This window comes from Triturus cristatus, chromosome 4_2, assembly GCF_964204655.1.
Source record: "Triturus cristatus chromosome 4_2, aTriCri1.1, whole genome shotgun sequence".
Taxonomy (NCBI): Eukaryota; Metazoa; Chordata; class Amphibia; order Caudata; family Salamandridae; genus Triturus; species Triturus cristatus.
This window is the reverse complement of record NC_140586.1, coordinates 513,514,413-513,530,177: the sequence shown is the minus strand read 5'-3', so window position 1 is coordinate 513,530,177 and position 15,765 is coordinate 513,514,413. Positions and strand designations below refer to the sequence as shown.

The 15,765-nt window shown below is 43.4% G+C and overlaps 1 protein-coding gene across 1 annotated transcript in view; it reads right to left on the bottom strand.

Moving 5' to 3' along the window:
- Positions 1 to 15,765, bottom strand: part of LOC146834645 (calcium-activated chloride channel regulator 1-like) — a 537,414-nt gene that overhangs the window by 49,209 nt on the left and 472,440 nt on the right. The gene's annotated exons all lie outside the window — the stretch shown is intronic.

Sequence of the window (15,765 nt, the reverse complement as noted above, 5' to 3'; positions counted from 1 at the left end):
TCGGAATTCTGTGCCCCTGGTCTGTCCATTTTGGTGAGTGTGCTCTGTCTGTTGCCAGATGTTGGAGGCATGGGTGCAGGGGGTGCAGATGTTTGTACTGCTGGTGCTGCATGATGACTCACACCGTAGGTGCCAGGTTGTTCTTCATCATCCGAAGAGGACAGAGACTGATCCACACCAGAGAGCTGAGGGTCCACCGGAATCTGGGACAGGGACTCCTCTTCATTTGCTGCTGTGTCCCCAGCACCACCTGTGTTTGGAAGAGACACACAATGTAAGTTATGTTTCTACAGGCATCAATGGTTCACATACATGACATTTGCAACTGTACATCAGGATGCGTGCCTGTACACTGCACTGTCCAAAGTTGTCACAGATAGAGATTGATATTGTTGTAGCACATTGTCCAGCCAACATGAAGCATTTTAATGTGCATGTAGAAGTGTGTGCATGACCAGCTCATGTATAGATTTGACTGTACATGGCCAGTGCTACTCAAGGGCCATCACGTGGCTGACACAGGTGTGTCATCCCTGTACACATTTGACCACTTAGGATATATTGCAAGATTGGGGCATGTGTGGTAGCAGTTTTTGCTAGTCTTTGTGCGTCACATTGGTGTGTTGGTACGACATGGTCACAGTCCGGCATGCCGGTGATCTCTTGGGAGAAAGTGTTTTTTTCCCTGTGTTCCTAGTTCCCATCTCATTTCATACAAGTGATGATGTCACCATAGGTAATGAGGCTGGTGATGAGCTTTGTACGTGCAGAAGTGATTTAGCTTGTCTATGTTCTCCATGGTGATATGGATTGAGCAAGGCAGCTCTCTGGCTTTTCCATGCTCATGACAGTGATAGCCAGTGTTGTGTGTGTTGCGGTTTTGCTGCTGTGAGTAGCATGTCTCCTCAAATGCAGTCCAGGTTGGACCTTGTGTCTACAGTGTCTATGAGAGTGAGTGGTGTGTTGTGTGAAGGATGCATATGTTGCAGAACGATGTAGGAGTGGAATACAGCTCACAACAGCCCCTAGTGTGAATGAGACCATGCTACAGTGTCAGCTATATTGGTGTGTCCATTCCATTCACTGTCAGACGTCTCCTGTCAATGATGTATATGTGAGTTCCTGTGTGTTTTGTGCAATGTACTATATATGGATCTCCACACTTGTCATCTGCAAGACACACTTCCACAGCCAGGCCAGGGGGCACCCCTGGACACTGCGTCCCCAGACAGTGAGTTTGAACATACGGTTGCAATGGCTGTGAGTGCGAACGTGTTTGGGTTGGCCAGTACATATGTGTGATTTGCAGCCACATCATTTATCAGGCCCATGTGTCAGCAATCTTGCCCATGTGTCAGCCATCTTGCCCGGGCATTTACTTTGTGAGTGACTGGTACCACGTGTGCAATGTGTTTTAGCAGAGAAGGTGTGTGTATGGCCAGCATCAGTGGTATTTGTTTTTAAGTCAGGACCTCCTTCTCCCCCAGGCCAGTTATCCCATCATGAAGCGTACCACCATTGCAGTGGGTGCAGGTTAACTTTCAGGATGTCAGTCAGTGTTGTCCTGTTGTTTGTTGGTGCACAGTTTCCAGCAGGGCCTTGTGCTCCCCACAACAGAGCCCCGTGTCAGACATCTTGTCAGTCCATTTCCACTCCCTGTGAGGTGAGCATGGTTCAGTGTGAGCTTCCTGGGACATCTAGGTGGGTGAGGATTGTCTGTGACTGCATCGCCCATCATGCTCTTGGCTACACCCCCCTTCCCAATATGCCCATACTTCCTTCCTTTTGACTCTGCTTCCCTGTGAGGGAGTGTGACAGCAATGGCAAGATGGCTGACAGTGCAGTCCTGGTGTTTGTTTGGCTACAAGTCCAAAAATAGCCCCTGTGCTTCACACAGCAGAACCCAGTGTGGTGTATCTTTGGGTGATATTTCAATAGAGTGTGAGTCAATGCATTATCCCAGGTGAGTTGTGTGGCGTTTGTGTTGAGGGATGTGTGCGACGAAACATGCTGGTAAGTATGGTCAGAGCTGTCAGTCCACCTTCCCACCTGGCCAGACATCCCACCATGAAACGTGCTTACGTTGCAGGGCGTGCAAGTTGGCTCTCAGGATGTCAGGCAGTGGTGTCCTGCTTCTGATTTGAGCACAACCACTACCAGGGCCTTGTGCTCCCCACAGCAGGACCCAGTGTCAGCCATCTTGTCAGTTATTTTTCACTCCCTGTGATGTGAGCATGGTTCAGAGAGGTCTTGATGGGCCAATTGGGAGGGGGAACATTATCTGTGACTACAAACCCCATCATGCTTTTGGATACACTCACTTCACCAGCATACCCACTATTCCTTCCTGTCAGTCAGCTTCCCTGTGAGGTAGTGTGTTTGTGGTGGCAAAATGTCTGACAGTGTTTATTTAGATTTGTGCCACTGCCTTGCTCTATTTGTTGGTAGGTTTGTACATGTCATGAAACAGTTACAAGTCACTATGCGATGGCAGGTATTGTGTTTGTCTGACTAGCATACACATCTTGGGATGATTATCTATTGGTTACTGTGGCTTTGCTAACAGTGCATGGTTTCACTGTCCCCTTGACAGTGATGTGTGTGTATTGCCACACAATATTGAGTATATTGGCTGTGTACTCACCAGGCTCTGGTATGTCTGATAGACCATGGATGCTGTCTGGTGGTAGGATGCCCGCACCTTCTCCTCCCAGGACCTGAAGTATACTGGTTTGGCAGGAGGGCCACCACCAGTGCACTGACTCAAGGAATGATCCTTCTCGATGAGCTTCTTGACCCTCCTGCGCACATCATACCACCTGTTCTGGATGTCATCCTTTGTGCGCAGCATTGGTGCTTGTGCGTTGACCTTGTCCACAATCCTCGCCCACATCTTTGTTTTCTGTGACATGGGGGTCCTTTGGACCAATGTACCAAACAAATGTGGCTCTACTCTGATGATTTCATCTACCAGGACTTCTAACTCACTATCTGTGAACTTTGGATTCTTCTTTGTGGGCATAGTGATGGGTGGTGGTGGTGAGTGATGTGTGTGTGAGGGTGCAGGTGAGGGTGGGTGAGTGTCAGTTTTGCTAGGTGTATTTGTGAGTGCTTTTGGAGAGGTGCTAATGGTGTGAAGGTTGTGTGATGGGTGAGTTGTGAGTGTTTCTGTGGTTGCTGTCTGATGGTGTTCTCTGCTGGCTGTTCTCTTGAATTTGCAAAGGATCATGGTAGTGATTTGTGGCCTTTATATAGGTGGAGTTGTGGGTGTGTCTTTGTTCCAAGTTTAAAAAAAAATATTTATTGAATTTGTCATTGCTTGTTCGGTCCTTTTTTTTGGATTTTTTCCTTTGGGTTTTTTAGGCATGAAGGAGACGTTCTTCTGACGGCGACGGACGCTGATGCTGGCTCGTGCGGGCTTCTCCGGGTCTTTCATGCTGACTTTCTTTTGTGTTTCATACGCATTGGTCGCGGAGATCTCTATTGTTTCAGGTCCCTGTTTTCTGTGCGTGTCGGATATGCAGCTTGAGCTCCGTGCGAGTCGGTCTGGTTTTACACGCATTGCATCATACTGCGCGGTCAGACATCGCGGGTACGTGTCGGTCGGGTTCATTCCTGGTGCGTGTCGGTTGGTGCGAATTGCATCCCGTTTCCGGGTGAATCACTGGTTTCCCTACGGCTCGGTCGTACGGCTTCTATTCCGTATGTGTCGGTTGTACATCACGGGAGTTGCATCGTACTACACGGGTCATACAGCGCCTGTACGTGTCAGTCAGACTCCGTTCTCGGTCCGTGTCGGTCGGTTCGATTTCCAAACGGAATTGAAATCGACCCCTTCATTGGTATTTTCAGAGATACAAGACAAATTTCATATATCTAACAAATATGCTTCTCAATTTGAACTCCTTAGATCTCTCCTTATTACATACACTTCCTAGCAAACTCGTCCAGATACAGACATACAGCCTCCTACCTCCTTAATTGATTTTTATACACAATTGAAAGCTTCAAAAATATACAAGTTATTGAGTGATTTCTCTTAATCTGTTTCTAAGCATAAGATAGAACTTGTATGGGAATAAGAGTTACATCAAGAATTCACAGCTCACACTTGGAAATCGAAATGGACCATGATTCATACTTCGTCCTCATCAGCGAGCACACCACAAACATTATATTACTTTTACAACAGAACATTTATCACACCTACAAGCTTGTATAATCTAATACTAATTGTTGGTCATGTACGCACGATAAGAGTACGCACGATAAGAGTGATCTCTTTCATATGTTTTCTGTATGCCCTCTTGTTAAACAGTTTTGGTTACAGATTTGATGTTACAAATATATTCTTAGGTAGTGCTTCCCCCTTTTGGTCTTCTCAATGGTTGGTTGGAAGACTTGTTGACTCAATGATTGCCCTAGCTTTTCAATTAATTACTAATGGGAAGGGTACAGCTAAAATGTCTTATATGGCGTGGTGGAACCTGTTATGTCACCATCACCATTTAGGTCGTGCCCATGCCACATCTATTCCCTTAAAAATTCACAAAGATTTATTATGGTCGCCTCTTACTTCATTTTTATCTAGAAGTATGAACCGATCTAATTCTAAAGTTTGTAATTACGAACCTCCTTAAATTGTAATCACTATCTATTTATATTATTGTATAGTTGTGAGATACTCGCTAATTTCAACCTTATTCTGGAAAAAAGTGTCCCTCACCTCTTCCTTCTTTCACCTCTTTTCTTTATTCTTTCCTTTTCTTCCTTTTATCTTTCAAAAGATTAAAATGCATTTATTTTAGCATTATAATTCGCATTACAATTCAAGTTTTCTAGTATATTCTCTTATAATATTTGATATGTTTAGCTTGTTAATCTTTTAAAGGATTAATACATTCCTGTTTTTTATCAGGTATTTATATCCTATTTTAATACCTGTTCTTACATTCACTTGGATTGTCTTATGGATCATTATTATGTAGTTGCACGTTGTTCATATTTATTTCTCAATAAAGCATATAGATTTGTCGGTTACGTTACATGTGAGTTTGTGTGCCTGGTGTGCATGTTAAGAATGCACATCTGATTGTGACTATATTACGAACAAGTGTCTGGATATGTGTGTAGAGTTTCAGAAGGTGGCACAGTGACTAAGGTGAGAGGGGTCTAGATATAAACAGGTGAGGGGCGGAACGCACATAACTGAGAGGGTAATCAGTACATAAAGATGAGAGAAGGGTCAGTGTAACAGGGTACAGGAAGCTTTGTGCCCACATGTGGAAGGGCATCAGTTAAATACAGGAGAGTGGTGGTGGGTGCAAACAGCCACAGAGACATCAATGCTTACAGGTTAGCAGGGCCTGTATCCACATAGGTGAGAATTGTGAAATGCCCACTTAGTAAGGGAGATCAGGTGTACAGAGGTAAATGGGAGCCAGGTCCAACCAGATGAGAGTGGGGGACGTGCACACAGAACAGACAGAGCTGGAGCTAGACGACTTCAGAAAACTCAGTCTGTCCAATTTAAGTTGAGTAGATGGGTGTGGCTCTGTGCAAGCCAGTGACAGAGCTAGCTGCACATAGGTGAAAGCGAACAAGGTGCACAGGTAACAAGTACATGCAAATAGGTGAGGGAAATTTATGTGCACATTGGTGAGTGGTATCAGGTGATGTGAATAGTTGTACATAGTTGCACACAGTTAATACCGTTGTACATAGCTGTGCACAGTTAATTAGGGCAAGGCATACACAAATGAGAGGGAGATGTGTCTAGGAGCACAAAGGTGAGAGAATGACCTACAGTCGGTCACTTAAAATGGGGCAGTAAATGTACAGCAATGAGAAGTTGCTTTGTGAACGTAGGTACCAGCAGGCCAGGTGTTCATAAGCGAGGAGTGTCCAGGCGCACACATGTGAGAGAAAGTTCAGTCTGCACATAGTTCACACAAGCAAGATGTGATTAGGTTGCATACCAATTGAAAACGAACCATTAGGCAATTCAGTTTGTGGCACGTGTTATGTGTATGACTAAAATAATTAGTGTACAGCGTACAACAAAAGATCAGGAACCCTGGAACAGTAACGTATCTATATCAGAATTTTAAGGTAGCCAAAAAAAACACATTCAATTAAAATTAACCTAAATGCAACTTATTTACTAAGTCAGTGATTAATCGGAAGATCCGGCATAAATCAAGGCCTCATGGAGCTATGATGGCTATTCCTGATGTATATAAAATCAAGCACTATGAATTATTACCATTCACAGGCTAAATATATGCCACACAAATCAATTAATAACCTATACATTCTCCTCCCAGACTTGGCATTTAGGTTTTCTGTGTACACAGGCAGCGATGACAGGAGAAAGGGAAAGAATTGAGAATTGTGTGCGAGATGAGCATATGCATATTTTGTTGTGCCATTTTTACCTGGGTCTGGGTGTGTGGAGCCTGGGAGCAGACTGGCTGTGATAAGGTGACCCTACACGTGTTCTATCCACGGCTAACTTCTGTTTGATGATAAAGCTGTTCTGAGTCATCATTTAGCCTGGGGTTATGCCTGGACATAAATTGAATTTGTCTTGGCATGGGGGCATGCTGTCTTGGATTTTGAGGCAGTATTTAGAAATTTGAAGCTATGTTTCGGAATATGATGACTGTAGCTGACCTGTGTTGTCTTTTCCCCTGGTGCATGATGACTGTGGTCCTCACTTTTTGTGGTTGCGCCACTGGCCTTTCATGACAGTCTGTATATGGATGAGATCTAAAATGCATCTTAGTTAATTTTCTGATTTCGATTAACAGTTATTGTGCGTGTTTTTAAACTCTGGTGATATACTTTCCTGAAACACCAACAGGTTCAAAGATCGCATGACATCTCTTATTTTGATGTTTCTAGGCTCAAGTGTTATATGACGTCACTTCCTGCAATGTCATTGGGGGAGGGTCAAAGGACATGTGAGGGCACTTCCACTACCGCAAGTATTTTGGTGAATCGACGTCCATCACTTCAAATCATTTTCATAACAGATGCAAAGTGGTTCAGAACCAGCACTATACATTTTACAAAATAGCCTTTGATTTTAGAGCTCATCCCAGTAAACCATGACAATTTGGCCTGCCACGATAAGTGGATGATCTTCTTATTGAAAGCTTCTCAGCTGGGAGAGACCCAATTATATAACTATCTAAAACAAAATTGCCCCAGTCCTGGGTTCTAGAGTATATTTTAACAAAAAAACCTTACTTCTGATTTAAAATCATTCACAGATAATGATGAGTTTTACATGTAAATCATAATGCAACTCATAGGGCACAAATTATATTATTAGTTCAAGGTTATAAACATCAGTAATACTTTGGTTTATTACAAATTAATATATACTTTTGGATTCCTTTTGCCTGGTTTGTACATAAGAATTACAAGCTCATGTTGATACTTTTACCCTTTTTAGTGAGACAAAGTTTCCTAGAGAAATTGCAACAACATGAGTAACATTAGCAAGATATTTGGATTTCTGTTCACCAATGTTGACCTCGTTGTTAGGTATCACGCACAGATAACTTTAGCAGTTTGTTGTTGAGGACCTATTGTCTCTAATGCATTAATAAGATAGTGGGATTTTGATCAGCCCCTTTTCTTTACTGAACGTCTTTCTTGTCTATCTCATTTCCCCATTTCTTTTCCCATTCGTTGACTTTTCTGCCTATACTTTGTTTGTCACACATCTGGAGCCTTCTTTTATCATGTTCCATTGGATGATTTGGGGTTTTCCACTGCTTACATTCAGGGAACTACCTTTTATTGTAGCTCTCTATGGGAGTGCGTGTGTTTTCTTCCTTTCACTACCCTCCCACTCATTGGTTGCCTCCTCCTTCATAAGTACCACTCCACACTCACTCCACACTCTCTGAATTGTTTTTTCCACTCCTGTACTCATCCATTCCATCCCTCACATTTCCTCGCCCTGCTCACCATTTTTTTAAATTAAATCTAACAGTCCTTGCTCACTGCTAATGCTACTCAGTGGCATTTATTTGATCCCCTCCCCATTGCTCTGTTGCTCCCTCTCTCCTCCCTCTCCTCTCCCAATCACTTTTTGATTTTGTTTTCACTTCTTAGGAGAGCCTAGCAACTGCAATTTGCCACTGAGTTGCTCCTTTTGTAAATTAGCTTTAGTGCACATTTTCTCATTTTTTAATTAATGTTGCAAGATGGGAATCTGCCATTGTGGAGCAGTAATCACAAAATGGTTGCCCCACCATGAGTTATGTGCAAGGATTCATACATGGTGATGCATGTGCACATATACATCATCTGGCAACTACCATCGTAGAGTCATGAAGCATATGTGCACATAAGTGATGACACATGCGTACTTACACACCATTGCTGTTTATACAATACGTCCCCCTGCCTTGAGTGCCTGAATGCGTAGGTATCTGGCATACTGACTTTTATTTTGGCCCTAACATCATGCTGATATCAGATATACAGTTGCAGAACCCTTATACTTCATTGTGCTTATACTGTAGGTGCTCCACTTTGGAGCCTCCTCTAGTGCTACGTGCTCTGAGAAGTGTCACTCTATACAAAGGTTGTCCCTGGAGAACAGCCTGAGAAGAACTGGCGAGAAGAGAACTAACCCAAGCAAATTTTGAAGTTTGAAACAGAGGATCCACATTACCTGTATACAAACACTATGACCCAAACTAACCCACTTTGTTCCAGTTAAAGGTTCTTCATGACCATGGAAGAGAATGCTCTGCAGACTACACACAGGACAGATGTGTGACCAGGGCTGATCTTAGATAGAGCAGTTTCCCAGACATGAGGGAACATCACCTGAAGTCTGCACTTTCTGCTTAGGGAGCTGAGAGCATGACTGGGGTCTGGAACCTGAGTAACTGCTTAGTGAGGTAAGGAGTCTGCAAGTGTCCTCTCTCCCCTGGATGGAAGGGCATCCAGCAAAAGTCTGACTACCTGACAATTAAGCCAGGAGCAAGCCTTGCTGGAGATGGTCCCCGAGGCTCCTGTTAGGAACTGCTAAAGTCTTAGTGAATGCATCGTCCCAGTTGGGGCTGCGACTGCCAAAGTGACTGCGCCAGCCCGATCTGGGGTACAACTGCTGTGGTTACTGTTTTGGCCCAAATAGGGCTGCAGCTCCTATGGTAACTGCATCTCCACCAACATGGCCTCTACAAGTGCCATAATGTCTATGACAGATCAGTCGGGCCTCTACCTGTGTCAGTGCAAGCCAAATAACCATGCGGGGGTTGCCTTCATCTCCTTGGCCAAAAGCCATGAACAAAGAAATGCAGGCCACACCAGGCGACTTCCTAAGACAGCCTTCAACTGTCATGGGCCTTTACCGTGTTAGGAAGTCAAATCCACAGAGGATGAGTGCAGAACATTCGAAGACTAAGGGCCTCATGTAGGTAGCCAAATACCGGTCGGTAACGGCCGATTTTCGGTAATTATACCGTTACCGACCGGTATTTTGGCTATTGGTATGTAGGGGGACAAATTTTGGATTCGGAATTTACCGAATCGGTAAAATTACCGAATCGGTAATAATACCGAATCGGTAATGTTACCGAATCGGTAACTTGTCCGATTCGGTAATTTTACCGATTCGGTAAATTCCGAATCCAAAATCGAGATGTAGGGGGAGTGTGTGGGTGTTGTTAAGAGTCGGTATTTACCACCAACTTATAGTTGGTGGTAAATAATTAATGTATGTGTATGGGCATTTTGAAGCGCGTAGCAGTGTGCAATGTGGCATACATACATGCCCTTAGGGCATGTATGTGTGCCACATGTGCACACATGGCCGAATCAGGGGTGCAACAGGGTGTCAATGTGACACCCTGCCACCCTTGCTTGTTCTCCACCATTACAGAATCGGTATTTACCGATTCGGTAATGAGGCATACCTTCCCCTCAATGGGAAGGTATGCCTCATTACCGAATCGGTAAATACCGATTCGGTAATTACCGAATTGTAACGAATCGGTAAAAAATACCGACTCATTACCTACATACGAGTTACCACTTCTAAAATACCGATTCGGTAACGTTCGGTATTTTAGAAGTGGTAACTGGTATGCTACCTACATGAGGCCCTAAGTCATTACCCACTACACCACAAGGTGTAAAAACACTAGAAACACATTAACTGATCGCATATTTGACTTGCTGGATACCGTAAACTGTCCCTGAGCCTGATTCAAACTTCGTCCATAGTGGTTGGTGGCGGGGGGACAATCATACTAAACGACGCGTTGGTGGGAGTAGCACAAGGAAAATTAGTGGAAGTAGTTCTAAAAGAGAGAATAATAACCGCAATCTCTGTCCTATGTACTGGATTAAATTGTATAGTAGCGTTTCCTAAAGTGTGGGTCACGCACCTATTTTTGATGGGTCGCAAAAGTCTATGTAATAAATAATTAACTGTACACAGCAGTTAGGAGAGCATAAAGGAAACACGTGTTTTTGTAATTCTGAAGTGTGATGAAAACAAAGATCTTCATAGGATCAAAGCAAATTAAGAGAATTTACTTGGTGGTGCACAAATGATAATTATTGATTGAAACCCGATTCTCTGTTCTGTACAGTTTCATCTGTTAAACTGTTAGTCTGTTCAAATTTGGTGGCCATTTCTATGGTAAATGTGCTACCACAGAAGCTTTAGTTACATTTAAATATCAAGTCAAGTCAAGTCAAGAAAGCTTTATTCGACGATTGTCATAAAAGCATACAAAATTTATATATATACAGAATTTACAGATAGCATATTAAAAATAGTTTAAGACAATAAATAAAGGCATTTGCAGAAGGATTAACGTTACAGAATATCGGGATGGTTATCCCGCCATCATTTTATTCCTGATCACCCATGCCCTACCTAAAAACTTGGCAACAGATATGTAAACAAATGGGATTTCAGCAGAACGCATAATACGCACTGCCACCTTAGCATTTCTGGTACCTAGCAATCGGCACATTGATTTTAGCCAGAACTTGCGGGGAATTACATAGGATGGACATTGGAACAGAAAGTGATTGACCGATTCAATAGGTGCAGTACAACCAGGGCAGTTAAGCACATTTGACACGGCCCACCTAGAAGTAAACTCTCTAACTGGGAGACTGCCAACCCTAAATTGAAAGTATAGCTTCCTGTCCAAAGGATTTGTAATGTCATCCCAAAAAGGTGCCAGAGAAATGTATCCTTAAAATCCAAAAAGGTACCAGACAATGAAAGCGGGGCTGTGGAACTAAAAACTCGAGTTGCTACTTTTTCCCAGTATAGAGCCTTCAGTACTTGTTTAGACGGGAAGCTAGCATTTAGTGGATCCTCCCACAAGTTTTTTAGGCCCAGGTCTTGGAACGAATCACGCATTCTACAAAGCCACTTGACCTTGTGAAAAGTATCCAATTTAATAATATCCATCAGGCCAAGAGCAAAAAGCCTAAGTTCAGGAGTCACCCATAGGCGTCTCCAATATAAAACTGGGCGAAACAAGGCAATTAGTGCTATTGGCCTTATACCTAGGTCATAGGACAAGGGACAAAGGGGAGTACTCTGAGGTAATTTAATGAGATTCCTTAAGAATCTATTTTCAGAGGTAGATAGTTTATGTACATTATCAAAACCCCACAACTCTACCCCGTAGAGCGCGGCACCAACCACTTTGCCATCATACACCCGAAGAGCAGGGTTAATGGGTTTAGTCAGTGATTTGGCGTGTTCTTTGCTTAACGCGCCAGAGAGCTGGGAATGTTTAAGGGATGCCAAATCAACTTGCTTTTTCCATCCCAAATCATGCTGAATGCAAATACCTAAATAAGTAAAATCTTGGACCTGGTCCAATGGCATGTTATTCATATATATTTTACTTTTAAAAGATTTGGACTGGTTAAAAGACATACATTTAGATTTTAAAACATTGATTTCGAGGCCGCGGGCTAGACAGAAGTCCTCAAAAATACCTAGAGACTTCTGGAGGCCACTCGGCGTTTTAGAAATTATAAGACAATCGTCAGCAAACATTAAAATAGGAATTTTTTTACCTGCCAAGGAGGGGGCATCTACATTTGCATCTATCAATAATGCAGCCACATCATTAATATACAGGGAGAATAAAGTTGGTGCAAGTACACATCCCTGTCTGACCCCCTTCTGGATAGGAAACTGTTTGGTCACTTGGCCGACACCACCCCATCGGATCTGTGCAAAATTGTCTACATGAAGTCTGGCAATTAGGGAGATTAAGACAGCAGGCATCCCCATCTTGTCTAGAGTGGTCCATAGGGATGCCCGGGGGACAAGATCAAAGGCTGCCCTAAGATCTATAAAGGCAGCATATAAGCTGCCCCCCCCCCTAGGTGGACTACTTTCCAATAGAGCATAGCAAAATGCAGCACCTGATCAATGGTGCTTATTCTAGCTCTAAAACCAGCCTGTAGATGGGAAAGGATTGTATTCTCTAAAGCCCAGTCCAGCACTTTATTCAGGATCAACCTGCCTAAGATCTTTTGTGTAGTGTCAATCAAACTGATTGGACGATAGTTGGCAGGGAGGGACTTATCTCCTTTCTTGAACACCGGGATAATTTCAGCACCTTTCCAAGAAGTGGGAATCGGGGCACCTCTAGCTATCAAGTTGGCTAAAATTAAAATATAGTTTCCCCAAGATTTACAATTATTTAAGAAAATATCAGCTGGGACTCCATCCATCCCAGGGGCTTTTCCAGGAACCAGTGTCTTGAGGGCAATGTCAATATCACCTATAGAAAATGCATCTTCCTTATAAAAAATAATTTGATAATTAGAAAAGGGGCACGTATCTTCTTCAGCAGCATATAAAGACTCAAAATGCTTGACCCAAGCATCTTGCGAGACCCAATTTTGGGGTTTTTCAGGGTTACCCCCAGCACCCCATTTGAAAACAGACCATAAACGTCTCATATCCTTCTGGGCACCAGCTTCCCTTAGTTCCTCCCATCTTTGAAAGTCCCACGCTCTCTTTGCTTTAAAAATAGCTTGCTTATAGTCATATCTGGCGGTACGAACTTTCAGACTGTCGCCAGATTTCAATGCAATTCCCAGATTGTCACGGGCATCTCTGCACTCAGTAGAATACCATCGTGTTGAGAGATCATGTTTGGGCTTAGGTAGTTTAGAGGGCCTTACAAAAATGTTTTTAAGTTCAAGGAAGAAAGAATCGTGGATTGACATTTCGAGCTTGGAATATGAATCCAAAAGACACTGGTTGTATACAACACCTAAATCTTGGGTAGCAAGCTCTAAACTATTTAAAATACGTGTTAAGCATTCTTGACTTTGGACAATCTTAGTCCATTTAACATGGCGCAAATCGGTAGTAATAACTAGATCTTGTTGATACTGTGGGGGAGAACCACTAAGGGCGGTGGTAGTCACCCAATACGAGATAGACAGGGAGAGAGGATTGTGGTCACTCTCCAATCTGTCTATAACCGTCATGTCCCTCAGGGTCTCCCACAGCTCTAGTGATAATAAGATATAATCAATCCTGCTAGTACGGCAACCACTCTTAAAGGTAGCAGTCCCTAACTTATCATGTGCAGCCCTGCCATTTGTTGCACGAAGTCCCATGTTCAAACAAAGGGCATTAATCTGGATTGCTATTTCAGTCCATCGAATAGCAGGTTCAAGGTCTAGACTAGGGACACCCCATAGGTCATCCTCTACCACTGAAATACTCCGATCAACACCAAGAAGCGGTTCAAAGGTTGTGTTAAAATCACCAGCTAAAATAACATAGGAATGTTGGGAATATAAAAGCATAAGTTCATCCAATCGGCCTACAGTATCAGATTTCTTTCCACCTGTGCTTCTAATGTAAACATTATAGATATCCAGAAGCTTTCCATCTTTAAACTTGAGGTTAAGCAACTGGATATCTGGGTGTGAAGTAGGAAGCTCCTTTACAATGAGACCAAGATCCTGCCTGAACCAACCAGTGAGACCACCAGAGGGGCGACCCTTTTTACCCTTGATCGCCAAAACATTATAATTCAGGAAACCCAACAAAAACTGGGCCTCAAGTGTCCAGGTCTCCTGGAATAAGCAGATATCATAAAGATTAATAAATGTTACCCAATTTGGATCTTCTAATTTAGATTTTAGCCCTGCAATATTCCAGGACAAGAGCATCCCGAACTCTACATGTGATGCACTACCCGTCTTTTGGGTCATTGGAATAGTGCTCAATTGGTTTGCCCTTGCCGGATCTATTGAAAGGCCTTCTAATTCCACACAGGCCAAAGTGCCTGGCTCAGGATTTGGGATTTTATCAGATAGCAGTGAGCAAACAGGATGGACTATTAGGCTGCAATCTTTACGTAGTCAGTCATTTTGTTCTAGGCACGACTCACCCTTGGGCAAACTAGAGGCTCCATCTAGACGAAAGGAGCCAATGGGAGTAGACCTCATTTGAATAGCAGAATTGTCCGAGGAACAGCTTCTAAACTCGAGGTTAATTAGGTTGTCTGCTATAGTAGGGTCAGTAAAAGTAACCTCAATAGAATCCCTCCCTCTACCAACCTGGGGGATCCTACTTACTCTTGCTATATCGGCTCTAATTACAGAACAACAGCCCCTTACGTGTCTAATCCAATGGATAACCTTATTGGTCAGAGATTCATTGGTTTCATAATCAGAGCCAGAGGACGGGCTCGGGACATTCACCATATAGATTTTCCGAGGATGCGGAACACGTGTTTGTGACCCAGAATTTTGTGATTGAAGATGGGAGATACTCCTAGGGATGGTGCCTGATCTTACATCGTCACGTGAGAGACCTCTAGCATACAAAGTATTCTGACACATACCAGGGGGACCAGGGGGGATTCTAGTAGGATATCTAGCAGGAACTGGAATAGCAGCTTGATGAGTATCAGCCCTAGCTTGAACTATTGAACGGGACTGATTGCTCGAGGGGCGAGAGACATGGGGCGGAGGCGGAATCCTACTACATATGTTAGATGACTTATGTAAACCATCTACCACTTCAGGAGGGGCTGTGGGCCGAACCCCTTCAGCGGAGATGGAAACATGATGGGTGCCTGAGCCCAAGCTAGATTCTTCCAGTTTTTTAACAGCAACCGTTAACAACTCGATCTTGTTTTGCATGGTTTCAATCAAGGAGCAAAGTTTTTTCACTGTCACCACTAGAGATTTCACATCCTGGTTGCTAGCCTCAGGCCCCAAAAGAATCTCTGTTATATTCGTGGTAAAACTTTCACCAGATGCAGGGGCACCCGGATTAGGGACCAAGGGTTCAATGGGAGGTGAGGCAAGGGTACTAGTATTAGTGTCATTTTCACTCAATACAGAAAACCTATTGCTGCAAACAATAACAGATGGTTCAATAGAGGCATGAGGAGGCTTGGTGGAATGGGCTTGGCCTTCAGACAATAATGCTGTAGGGATAGTAGGAGTCACTACTTTATCCACTTCCAAATTAGATATAACCTCCCCACCCTTTTTCTGGAGAAACATGTCCGGAACCATAACAACACCTCTGGTAATCTCCCTCCTCCCACCGACAGTAGGTTTAGGTGTAGGATTAAGTAGGTCCTCGCATTCATCAATAATAACATCTATACGGTCCATCACACAATTACTCCCCGCGTGGTGATGAGTCTTCTTCGTTTTAGTCCTCCTCAACTTAGATTTAGTGGCCAGAGATCTTGGAGGCTCGGACCC